The sequence below is a fragment of the Sarcophilus harrisii genome, chromosome X, assembly GCF_902635505.1.
Source record: "Sarcophilus harrisii chromosome X, mSarHar1.11, whole genome shotgun sequence".
NCBI lineage: Eukaryota > Metazoa > Chordata > Mammalia > Dasyuromorphia > Dasyuridae > Sarcophilus > Sarcophilus harrisii.
This window is the reverse complement of record NC_045432.1, coordinates 2,035,220-2,048,402: the sequence shown is the minus strand read 5'-3', so window position 1 is coordinate 2,048,402 and position 13,183 is coordinate 2,035,220. Positions and strand designations below refer to the sequence as shown.

The window sequence follows — 13,183 nt, the reverse complement described above, 5'->3', positions numbered from 1 at the left end:
GTCCATAAGTCCTAAAAATAGTCCAAAAGGAACCCATTGATTCTTGCTGGTTTTTCAACAACTTGAAATAGTCTCATCTTGTGTTAGAAAATCCAATGATTCATGAAGATTTTAAAGTTCTTTTAACAGTCTCATTGTCCGCCATGCTCTTTCGCTATCGGATGTTTCTTAAATCTTCTCCTTTATTTAGAGGTTTTTTCTCCTTTTCTCTTTTCTGTTCAAATTTGTTCAGGCACATGAACTAATCTGTGAATGACTTTGGTAATTTATTTTACTATTTGTCCATTGTCATCAATTTGCATACAATAAGTGGACAAGTTCAGTTTCGCATAGACCCCTCCTTCTTCTGCTAACAAATAATCTAAAACTAATTCATGTTGTAAAACAGCCTCTCTTATCTGAGTGGCTTGATCAGCTAATAGATCAAGAGCCTGAGCAGTCTGGTTAGTTGTTACTTCTAGGACTGCTTGCAGTCTAATCAGTCTGTCCAATATGTATATCGGTGTCCTGTATCCCCAACTCCCATACTGGGCCCATATCTCTGGTCCATATTCCCTGATGATTCGTTCTGGGGGCCATGCATCTCCACCCATTAGCATTGCCAGTCTGAGTCAAAGAAGGGCAAATACTAGTTAGGGATGGTCTAAGCCCTGTTTTTCTTTTCTCAGATTATCATATAGTTGTATTCCTAGTTGTTTATCACCATCTTCTGGGAAAAAGAAAAACTTGGGTCTTATTGTCCCTATCTAACAAATCCCAGTCCAGTTCCTTGGCAGATGGGTGTAGGCTGTTTGGCCAGAAATCCAATTATGCCATCTCAAAACTGGGTTTTTCTCATACCAAAATATGAAAGCCCCTGTTGAGGGTGGGGAATATTTCACAACCCATGGGCCTAATGGCCCCTTCTTCATAGTTTTTGAATTATATCTCCAAAGTTTTTTTTCAGACATCCAAGTGCAATTGCAATCATTTTCCCCAGTAAAATCTACATTACTCCAGAAATTGCTGAACATCTTTCTAACAATGCCATTTCTACTTTCCCATTTCCATCCCATTACAGTACTAGCTGTGTCTGGTGCTGTACCATTTAACATTATACATTTCCATAAATTACAGGGTGTTTGACAAGTAGGCTTCTTTCTAAATTCCCCCAAACATTCCTCATTACCCTATAATCAATGCTGGTGGACACAATCAATGCTGGCACTGACCCATCATCGAAAATGATATTTTTTTTGTTCCACCTATCTTTATACTCACTACAATCTATAGTATCTACCCTCTCTGGTCGACGAATAAAGTCCAGTCACATTTACTCTGGCTCATCCGCGGTCCAGTACCCGATTGGTTCAGGCAATATCCTCCCGGGACAGTACTGGTTAATGTCCACTGATGTTCCTCTTGGGCCGACCAAAATCCACTACCATTATGTACAGCTCATTATGTATTGCTCAAGATCCAAGCTGGAGGTAGAGAGACCAGAACCCACGGCCATTGTGTGAGTTGTTCAGGTCCCCCACATATCCAGCAATTCCTAAGATGAAATATATCTGCAATAATTTGAATTAAACTTTGGAAGCTATAGTCTTTCCTCAATAAAGGGTTAGGAATAGTATCAGCAGGGGTTATTATCAAACATAAGAATATAAAGCACAATCTCCAATGTTGTATGTCTTGTTTTGTTCCCATTCTACTGAATAATAGGTTATATTTGTGAGTTGAAGGAACATTGTCCAACGGAAAATGACATCCAGCACTACCAGAAAAAGCCCCAGTAAGGTACCCCAGAGCAATACCACTATCAAGATTTTACATACATAGTAAATCACTTCCTTTTTATTGTTCATCTCAGCTTAGTATAGGCCTGATACCAGGGGCCTTCTTCCTTTTTGGACTTGTCTTTGGGCCGTCCTATTCATCCTTCAACAAACAAGACACCCGCTGACCTGTTGCCTGCTATTGTGTACAAGCCCAGTGCCACAAACTTGGTCAGCACCTCGTCGCACAGGCCTTGGACACCCCAATGACTGCCCTGATGTAAATGTTGGAGTATGCGTCTCATACCTGCTGTGGTCAGTACTTCTCTGACATCAGGGAGGAACCAGTGCCCCTCCTTATCCACCTGAGCACCAAGGCTTTGGATGACCTGCTTCTCTTCTGGGGTAAGGGAAGGTGGAGGCATTGGAGGCAGAAATGCCAAAATTAGCACCATCATCTCCTCCATACTTACAGATTCGTCTCCTCCAGCCCGTTTAGCCTCCTCATCGGCAAAGTGGTTTCCTTTTGTCTCAAATGAATCTCCTCTTTTGTGACCCTGTACATGAATCACTGCAATGTTCTGAGGGAACATAAGATTGGTTAAAATTTCAGTGTTCCAGTGTCCCTGTGTTCCAGTCCCTTCCCTTTACTATTTACCATCCTCCTTTCCTCCCATATTTCCCCAAATACATGGACTATGCTCCCTGCATATTTTGAATCTGTATAAATAGTTTCATTCCTTCCCTTAATTAATTTCAGTGCTTGATTCAGGGCATACAATTCACAAGTTTGAGTTGACCATTCTTTTGGTAGGGATCCAGCTTGGACCAGAGACAAATTATCCCCATTAACAATAGCATATCCATTCTTCCTTTTCCTATTAACTATCTGTGAGGACCCATTGATGAACTATTGAGCACCTTTTAACAGAGAGGTTTCTTGTAAGTCCTCCCTAACTTAGTTTGATAATCAATTACATTTAGACAGTCATGCTCAAGGGACACATGCTCCCCAGGGGAGGCAGACAAGAACATAGCCAGGTTGAGGTTCTGGTCCAGTGAAAGCACCAAGTCATCTTTTTCCAGAAATATTGCTTCATATTTTAAAATCCTAGAATCAGTTAGCCACCTCCCACCTCCCAGCCCGTTGGGTTAGGATTGATCAAACTTGGTGTGGGACACTCACTGTTAGACTACCACCAAAGGTTAATGTCCGACTTTCTTCCACCAAAAGCGCTGTGGCTGCAACTGCCTGAATACAAGGAGGCCCTCCCTTTGCCACTGGGTTTAATATTTTTGACAGGAAGGCCACTGTGTGTTGCTGTCCTCCTCTTACTTGTGCCAGTACCCCTAGAGCCACCCCATTTACCATATTTACATATAAATGAAAAGGCTTATCCAATGATGGCAATAACAATATGGGGGCTGACATCAACTCCCACTTAAGTTGTTTAAAGTTCTGCTTCCCTTCTAGGTCTGCTTCCCTTCTAGGTACTATATCAGGCAGGGGTCCTCAAACTTTTTAAATAGGGGGCCAGTTCATTATCCCTCAGACTGTTGGAGGGCTGAACTATAGTAAAAACAAAAAACACTCAATTTTCTGTAACTTTCTATTGATGTCTGGCCAAAAATTGGACACAAACTGCACTTGCAATATCTGCTAATTCTCCAAGCTATCCAGATCTGCTCCTGAATACTTCCTCATTTCATCTCTAAGTCTCTCCAAATACTGGACTGGTGACTCACACTTTTCCTGGATAATGGTCAATGGTTTATTTATATTTTGTCTCTTCAGGAAGGCATCCCATAGTAATACAATTATTAATTCTCTCCAGTCTTGCATATTCTCCCTATATGCCTGATTGTCGTTATCCCATCCTGGGTCATTCCCTGGATATTTCTGTTCACCTGGGATCAGAGCTCATTCAGGGGTGGGTGCCTTTTCTCCCATTCCTGCATGGCTTGTGCTCAAATTGAACTCTGCTCTTTGGGAGTGAATAATATAGATGATGTATGCATCAATTCTGACCAAGTATATAGGTTGGAGCCTAAAAAGTGATCTAATTGCTTTGATGCCACAACTGAATCTTCCATAATGGAAACTAATTCTTTCTTAAATTTCCTAACCTCATTTCCTGATAGAGGCACATTTACAAATCTGATGCCTCCTTGAGCTCCACTTAATGGGACTTCTCTGAGTGGATACATACTCTGTACTTCATTCACTTTTCTCTCTGAAGGGGAGATTCCTAACATCCTGCCTTAATTGCTCCAATTCCTTCCATAAATTTCCATATGAGCTACTGTGAGTTCTGTCTACACTTCCCTGGCCTAAATCCATTACTTCTTCTACAGGGAGAGGAGGAGGAGGCAAAGGCTCATGTAGTGCAAGGGGCGGGGTGCTGCATAAGAAGGTGGAAGAGCAGCAAGAGGATTCCAATTGCTTTGTTTCAGATTCTGGGTTTTATTTGATTTCCCCTGGCCATATCCTGTTGGAATCTTTACAAAGTGTTAAGACATTGGAGTTAATTTAATCTTAGAAAGAGTTTTGGGCCAGAACTTGAACTAGGTACTAAGTGGAACTGATTGAACAATGCTTGTGTTCACACCTTTAGAGAGCTCATAAGTATCTAAGTACTCAATGGAGTTCACACCTTTGGGAGAGTTCAGGGCTAGTATGAGATCTGAATTCACACCTCCCTTAGAACCAGAGAGCACTCTGGGAGATAACCCAGAATCCCTCTCCCTCCAGAAGGCGGAGTTAACCTTTGGGAGATCATATATATACAGGAAGCTCTTGGAGCTTGGGACCGACTGGAGATTGAGAAGCCACGAGTCGGAGCTGACTGGAGGCTGAAGAAAGCAGAGGCAGAAGCCAAGGACAAAGCTGCAAGATCTCTTGGAGCCAGGCAGAGAGATAGGCCTCAACTAACCGGGCTAGTTTGGAAGGAGAAATAAACGTTTGCACTTTTACCAGCTGGCTGCGATTTTGGAGTAATTATTTATTTCAACTGAGACTAAGGCTGCCTTCCAGGAAAACCTCCACAATATCCTGCTTACTCCCCTCCATTTTGCTCTAACAACTCCTGGCAGGCAGAGGCTAGCATAAGCTGATTCCTCTGAATTATATGGATCCCTCTTATTTACATATATATTCAGATGTTGACATACCCAGTCCTCAGTGGAACCATACTTTGGCCAAATTATTCCACCACCAATATCTTGACCACTCCAAACAAAACCAAAATATTTAACCATTATTTTTTTTGTCCTTTCCTTTATACTTGGGGATTTCATCCCAGTCTTTAAGTCAAGTCCCAAGAGGGCTGTCTGTATTACTTCTTCTCAAAATATGATCGTTCTCTGGGAGCAGGTTTCTTGAAGAGGTTTTCTGGAGGCAGCCTTAGTTTCAGTTCCAAGTAATAATCACCTCAAATGTAGCCACGTGTTACAAGTTTGAATCCTTTATTGTCTCCTTCAAAACAACCCAGTTAGTTTTCTTGGAGGATTAACTCCTTCCTTGGTTCCTTAGAGGATTTTCTCCCTCCTTGGTTCCAAAAGCTCTTGCAGCTTGTCTGCCAGTTTCAACCTTCAGCTCTCTCTGAATCTTGGTTCTACTCTTCCAAATCCCCAGTTCTGCCTGACTGCAGTCTCTAGCTTGTCAATCTCCTCAATTGACTTCTCACTTCTCAGTCTCTTCAAGTCTCTTACTTCTGACTCCAGGAGCTCCTTATATGATCTCTTAAAGGTGTGAACCCAAAGGTTGACTTCTCCTCTGAAAGAGTGGGATTGTGGACTTCTGACTTGTGAATCTTCCAAACGTGTGAACTCTAACGTGTGAGCTAATGTGTGAACTCTTAAAAGTGTAAACTTAATTGTTTCTATCAATTCTAGTGACTTAACACCTTGTTTCAAGTTCTGGCTCATAACAGCTGTCAACTGGTATTCCCTGGCTAAATTCCTGACACAAATTCTTGGAGTGATACTGTCCCATTTTACAAGCTGGTCCCAATCCAGGTGTCAGTGGAGGTCTCCATCACCCTCACACCTGCAGAAGCCAAGAACTTCCTCAGGAAAGTCCTTTATCACTGGGGTCGGCAGCAGTCCCCATCAAAAACAAATTGAGGAGGGCTAATCCCTATGGTCTCCCTTGACCCAGGCAATGGACACCCCAGAATCCCGAGAGCCTTATCTTGAGTTTACAAATGTATTTCCTTCAGACTGCACTTTACTGGCCATCAGCATTCTACTTCGTTCACTCTTCAGTTCTGCTTTCCATCGAGTACCTCTGCCTTGGGACATTGTATAAGAGGGGAGGGAGGCTGTACATTCAGAGCCAGAGACCACAGAAAAAACTACTCTGTTGGTGCACATGTCCCCATTTTGGGGTGCACAGCCATCTCTCCCAAAGAGCCCTGATCCCGGATGAGCCCCCACCTGTGTGGGATGTGAGAGACCCCTACCCAAAATGATGACTCAGAGATCCTTCAAAGTAGAAAGCAGAAAAGATTGTTTATTATAGAGCTTCTGATGAGAGGTGGGCAGTCCAGTTATGAGATAAAGGGAAGTGTAAATACTTACGGCAGGAGTCGTGCAGAATCAGTGAATATACACAGCTTTTATACATTTTGTTACAAGAGATTACATCACAAGTGAGAGAGCATTGGGAAGCATAGGGGCCTCCTAATTGGATGTTGCTGCCAAAAAAGATTGGAATGGAATGTTTCTGTTTCCCTGAAATCACCTGATTTCTAGGAAACGGTAAATCAAGCCTTCAGGCTTCAGATAAATAAGCTGACAGTGTTTAAACTAATTGACTAAACAAGCTTAGGTTAAGTAAATATGTCTGTAACTAACCAAGGATTAAGTAAATATAGGTCTGTACATATTGTACTTGTGCAGATCATAGGGAAACACAGAAATAATGAAAATAAAGAAAAAGAATTCACACATTGTTGTAAGATCTTCATCTCTCCATTCCACACATTTATATTTTGTTTTGTTGTTTCTCCATGTCTTATAGCTTCACTGGATTCCACTTTGCTCATTTTTAATTTTCAAACAATTATTTCCTTTTTTCAGATTCTGTATCTTTTTTCCTAGTTGGTTAGCTTTTTTTATACAATCTGGGAAGTTTTGTTTTTTAAAAATTTTTCCTCAATCTCTCTCATTTGATTTTTGCATTCTTTTTGAGTTCTCCTAAAATACTTTCTGGGTAGCTAACCATTTCACATTAATCTTTGGGGTAGAAGAGGCTTTTTTACTTCATTGTTCTCCTCTGAAGATGAACCCCAGTCTTCCCCATCCCCATGGTATGTTACTTTGCTTTGGTTCTTTGTTATTTGCCTGTTTGTTTTTTTAATTGAGAACTATTAATGTAAGTATGGCTAAATCCTGGGATAGAGGGATGCTACCTCTAGCTTCCTTCTCTGAACTAGAACTCCAATCTAAGAGATGCAACCTCCTTCAAGTGCCCCCAGCTTGCAGTAATCCTGCCCCACTGCTTCTGCATTCACCAGGTGTGCTGATTCCTTCTCACCCAGGGCATCAGCACAGCTGGGCCTGGTGGTCCTAATCAGCTGAGGTTCGCTCCTGGACTCAGATCCTTGATTCTTTTCAAGGTTTAGGAGGTGGATGGTTTTGTGGGTCTTGCTGAGACTCCAGCCAAACCCTGCTGGCCCCAGCACTCTGGCTGGCTGTTTCTGCTAAGCTAGCCTGGAGGATTTTACCCTTAACTTTTGGTTAAAACTCCATCCTGTGGCCTTTCTTTAGGTCTTGGGTTGTCCCAGGATGTCTCACATGTGCAAAAATGTCTGTGCAAGTCTTCTTTGTTTTTTCACCAGTCTATGTTCACCCTTAGGCATAAATCTGTTGTGTTTGTGGGGGAAATCTAGAGAGCTTGAAATTTTCTGACCTACTCTGCTATCTCCCCAGAATCCTCCCTCAGAGTTTCATTTTCTTGGAACGTCTAGGCAGTGTTCTTGTATAACTTCCTCTGTTGTGGTATTAAGATTTCTGTTCCTATTCTGTTCCTCTGGGAGGAAGATGTGCTTCTTGGATAGTGAGTTAATTTTCTTGAAATGTTATTAGGTTTTGCTTCTCTTCTTTTAGATTGTCATTCACTTTTGTGCAGATTTGAGTTCATCCATACTGCACACATTCTATTATACATTGTACTCTCATACTATTTCCCATATGAAAATCAAAACAATGCTGAAGTTTCTCCCTATGTGCTCCAATTGATGTTAAAGAGACCTCCTGGTCGGCTGCCATTAAGCCATTCACAGGAAAGTGCTCTTTGAACCTGGCCATTGACAACTAGGGCCAGGAAGGCCTACATTCAAAAGTTGTAATGTCCGACTCGCTCTCTGGAGGATCTGGGGACCAGCCTTGATCTCAGTGGAGGGGTGCGCAGGAGGCAGGAGAGACACCAGGAAGATGGTCAAAGAGGGAATGTCTCTATTTCCAGTCCTCTCAGCCCTTAAATACCTCAGTATGATTACATCATTACAGGACCCTATGTAGGTGTAAACTAGAGAACCATCATCTCATTAATCACACTGAGTTAACACCCTGCTGTAAGAATCTTTGCTTCAACTATACTGTTCTCAGAGCCCCCATATCTGTGGTCCTCTAGAAAAATGGGCCCCAGATAATTAATAGCTGTGTGTCTTAGCTGGGCAAAGCACTTCTCCTCTGCCTTTCTCAGTTTCCTCATCTGTAGAATGGAGTTCCAGCAGCAGCCATTTTCCAGGGCTGTTGTGAGGATCAAGTGTTTGAAAAGCACCTGCTGTGCCGACACTGCTGCACACTGTTGGTGGTTATTGTTGGGATTTTATTGTCTACCTGACAAGACGAGCCTCTCTGTCTTTCTCAGGCCCAGACACAGACATTGGTGGCTGCTTTCTGCAGGGCCCAGCTTCAGCAGCATCATGAAATGCACACCCTTTGACCCAGCAGTGTTCCTGCTGAGTTTATCTGCCAAAGAGATCTCAGAGGAGGGAAAGGGTCCCACTTTTGCCCAAATGTTGGTGGCAGCCCTTTTAGTAGTGGCTAGAAACTGGAAACTGAATGGATGCCCAGCAGTCGGAGAATGGCTGAATAAATTGTGGTAGATGAATGTTATGGAATATTATAGTTCTGTAAGAAATGACCAGCAGGAGGATTTCAGAGAGGCCTGGAGAGAGTTCCATGAACAGAGGCTGAGTGAAATGAACAGAATCAAGAGATCATTGTACAAAGCAACAGCAAGACTACATGAGAATCAGTTCTGATGGACAAGCTGATTCAGGCCAGTTTTAATGGTCTTGTGATGAAGAGAACCATCTATACCCACAACATAGCATTTCCTTGCTTTTTGTTGTTTACTTGCATTTTGTTTTCTTTTTCTTTTTTTTCTTTATGATCAGATTTTTCTTGTGCAGCATGATAACTGTATAAATATATATATACATATAAAACACACACACACATATATATATATATATATATATATATATATATATTGGATTTAATTATAATTTTAGCATGTTAAACATATATTAGATTACTTGTCATCTAGTGGAGGGAGGAGGGAAGGAGGAAAAAATTTGGAACACAAGGTTTTGCAAGGGTCAGTATTGAAAACTTATCCATGCATATGTTTTGCAAATAAAAAGTTGTAATAAAAATAATATTCTTTGAAAAAATTGCACACATTTAATCTTTATCTGATTGTTTGCAGTCTTGGGAATCTGGAGAGATGGAGAAAACTTTGGAACACAAGGTTTGGCAAAGGAGAATGGTGAAACATATCTTGGCATATATTTGAAGAATAACATAGTTTAAAATAATAATTAAAGGCACATCCTGCTTTTCTCTGCAGTCAGTCACAGGCAACTGTTAAATCCTCCCCTGCACCTTCCCTTTCCTGTTTCGGGGTCTCAAGCTGCTTCAGCTTTGGGGTTAGGAGACGGCTTCTTTATCGTTAATGGCGCCATTACTCCAATGGAAGGAAGAGAAAGGGGGGAGCGGAGGAAGAGGCCACGTGCAGTGAGTGTGGGAACCAGAAGCAGGCCCTCCTCCCCCCAGCAGGAAGCATCCGCCTTGAGGGTAATATAAGGGCTGAGGGATGCTCTGCCCGCCCCGCCCAAGAATGTGCCTGGAACTTTCCGACCAATGGCCTGGTTGCCTGGGCTCCCAACGGTCTTCGAAGTCTGCAGCATCATCATGGCCGTCATAAGCAGCATTGCTGTGGTAACGGTAAGTGGACAAGAACAACCTGTGGCTGGGGGTCAGTGCTCCAGGAGCTGGGGAGGAGGGGCTGGACCGGGCTTTCTCGCCAATTGTTTCCTTTCAGCATTTCTGGCCTTCTGTTCTGGAGAACATTCTGCTACCCGTGTCTGTCCTCCCAATTGTCCATGGTGTCTGCTAACAGTGAGAACTCTCCCCTTCCAATCATGCCGTCCTCCTAATCGGGCCTGCCCCCCACTCCAGCCAGGCGGTACTGCCCCAGGCGCTGAGAGTTGGTCACCAGCTGACCATTGGGGGAGCCAAGTGATCCTTCCCCTCTGTTGCCCCACCCTTTCCTTGCCCCGCCATTTCCCCTGCCCCTTTCCTCACTCTTTCCCCTTTCCACCTCTTCCCTCACCCCTGCCTCCCCCTTTCCTCCCCCTTCCCCTTCCCTGCCTCCTCTCATTCTTCCCTTGCCCCATCCCCTTCCCTTGCCCCTCCCCCCAAGATCTTGCCCTTGCCCTCCATGATTCTGTGGCTGAACCTCCCCTCTGGGGAGAAATAACTCCTCTTGCACTAGGACCACCTTTCTCCCCATGGGACCAAAGGTGCCCCCCTCTACCCTACATGCCGTCCTCTTTGTGATCCTGCATTTCTCTTCATGCTCCTCCTGCATTTCCTACCCTTCCTTCTCTTTCCTATACTTTTGTTTACTAGTCTTCCTGCCCCTTCATGTTAAGACTCTGAGGGAGGACAGGAAGCAAGAAAGAACTAGTCTGGAGCGTCTTTGGTAACTTCCCCATTATTTTAGAGAATAAGCTTTTGTCTTTTTAAGGGACAAGAGAGCAGGCCTTGGGAGCTGAGATGGGACCTTTAGTGGCTATAAATGCGGATTTACTTGGATTTGGAATGTATGAGCTGTGTGACCCCTAAACAAGAAACCCTTTGTCCCTTTATGTCAATTTACTCTTCTGGAAAGGGATAATAATATCATCCACCTCCCAAGGTTGGTGTGAGGATCACAGGATGGTAAAGTGCTTAACACAGGACCTGGCACTGGGAAGTGCTACATGAATGTTAACTGATTTTCTTTTTTTCTTTAATCAGGTGCAGTTGTTTCCCAATGGATGTTTCTATATGGGCATTTAAATGTCATCATTGTAACCTGCCAATGGAGATGAGATGTTCTGTCCTTGGGAATGAATTCAACTGAATTAAGACCACCACAGTCAGAGGGGATTTAGTTTTAATAATGGGTTTTCCTTCAAATGTTAATGACATCACATTGTTTATTACATTGTTGTGTTTCAAAATGTTCTTATATTGGAGAATGTGGTCAATTTGGAAACATTGGTAAAATTTTTATAAGCTCTGTTGTTAGAAAAGCAATCTAGATGTTGTTAGGTTAAGAAATGGACTGTAACAATGTGCTTGATGCTCTAAACTACTCTAATTTAAGAACTTATACACTTGCACTTATGCTTATGAATAAAGAGAAATTTTACCTTCACTTGTTTGCCTCTTGCTTACAAAAAATTTGACACTGTTAACCAAGTTATTTGGAGATATTGTTATAATGTTAAGGCCTATGAAAAATTTGCATGGGTGTTTTTAAAAAGAAAATTGATCATTGTTTAGGGGGTGGGAAAGGGTACAGAGTAAAGAGCTTGTAAAATATATTTGTAAAGTTTCAAAGACTCTCAAAACCGGCTAATCATAAACTCTTTTTTTAAATAGTATTTTATTTTTCCAAATACATGCAAAGATAGTTTTCAACATTCCCCTTTGCAAAACCTTGTGTTTCTAATTTTTCTCTCTCTCTTCCCCTTCCCTTCCCAAGATACCAAGCAAACCAATATAAGTTAAACATGTGTGGTTTTTCTAAACATATTTCCATAGTCCTCATGATATACAAAAAATGAGTTCAAAACTAAAAAAAAAAAAAAAAAAAAGAAAAGAAAAAAGAAGAAAAAGAAAAAACCCCAAGCAAACAAACAACAAAAAGGTGAAAATGCTATTTTGACATCCACATTGTCTCCATACTTCTGTCTCTGGATACCACTGAGTTGTGTTAGGTTGCCCTCCCACCCCATTCAGGTCTCCTTGAGTGTAGGGGGTGTTATCCTAGGCCCCCCACTGGTGTTTGTGTGTCTGTGAGTGTGATATCCTAGGCTTCCACCCTCCTCCCCCCCGCCCCCCGGTGTCTGTGAGTTTGTTATTCTAGGCTCCCCGCTGGTGTCTCTGTGACCGTGGGTATGATATCATAGTGTCCCTCATACTGGTGTCTGTGTAACTATGGGTATATTATCCTAGGCCCCCCACACTGGTGTCTGTGTGACCATGTGTATGTTATCCTAAGCCCCCCCACTGGTGTCTGTGTGACCGTGGGTATGATATCATAGGGGCCTCCCCACTGGTGTCTGTGTGACCGTGGGTATGATATCCTAGGCCCCCACACTGGTGTCTGTGTGACTGTGGGTGTGTTATAATAGGCCCTTTGGGTTACTCTCCTACATGCCTCACTTGGACCATCTGGCCAGCTTCGGGAACGAAGATTTTCTAGAACATGACAAATGCTCCCTCTAACAAGTGAGGTGCAGGAACCTTCCTGCCAAATCAGGAGCCTGGTTCTTCAGGAAAGGCAACTGCCAAGTCTTCTACTCAAGTTCCAGCTCAGGCTGGGGTTTCCAGAATGACCTTTGCTCCCTCCCAGTCTCCCAGTGGCTCAATCCCCACCCCTGGAAGCTCTCTGCTCCATGACTTTCCCTGCCTCCCCCTGGGATTCATTCTCTAACGCCCTCCTGGCCGTCATTCTCTAGTACCCAAGCCTCTGGTACTGACGTGCCCTGTGCCCCTATCCACGGCAATGCTCTTCTAACTGACTCCACCCTGTGCCCCAGCCCCCTGAGCCTCTGGGGAGGCCTTTGCACCCTTCTTCACATCATGCCCACATCATCCCTATTTGTAAGGAACTGATGGTTATGATAAAAGAAGGCATAAAGGCAGGTCGTCATGCAGAAAGAATTCACAGGCTCAGGCCGCTGCAGATTCAAGGGACAAAACGTTTCATTATGATGCCATAAAACAGGCACAGTTCCCTACTGGGATTCACATTTAACAAGGAGGAAGTTGGGACCTTTTGTGAGAAAAGACTCAGTTCTGGGGTACACTGAATATTGGGGGTGCTGGGCAATGATTTTTGGTAGCTTCTCTGA

The 13,183-nt window shown here is 43.1% G+C and overlaps 1 long non-coding RNA gene across 1 annotated transcript; it reads left to right on the top strand.

The window, feature by feature from the left end:
• Positions 1 to 10,782: 10,782 nt before the first annotated feature.
• Positions 10,783 to 11,322, top strand: LOC116420347. The gene is made up of 2 exons (XR_004230643.1): positions 10,783 to 10,974; positions 11,076 to 11,322. It is a non-coding gene; the product is annotated as an uncharacterized LOC116420347 (long non-coding RNA).
• Positions 11,323 to 13,183: the final 1,861 nt, after the last annotated feature.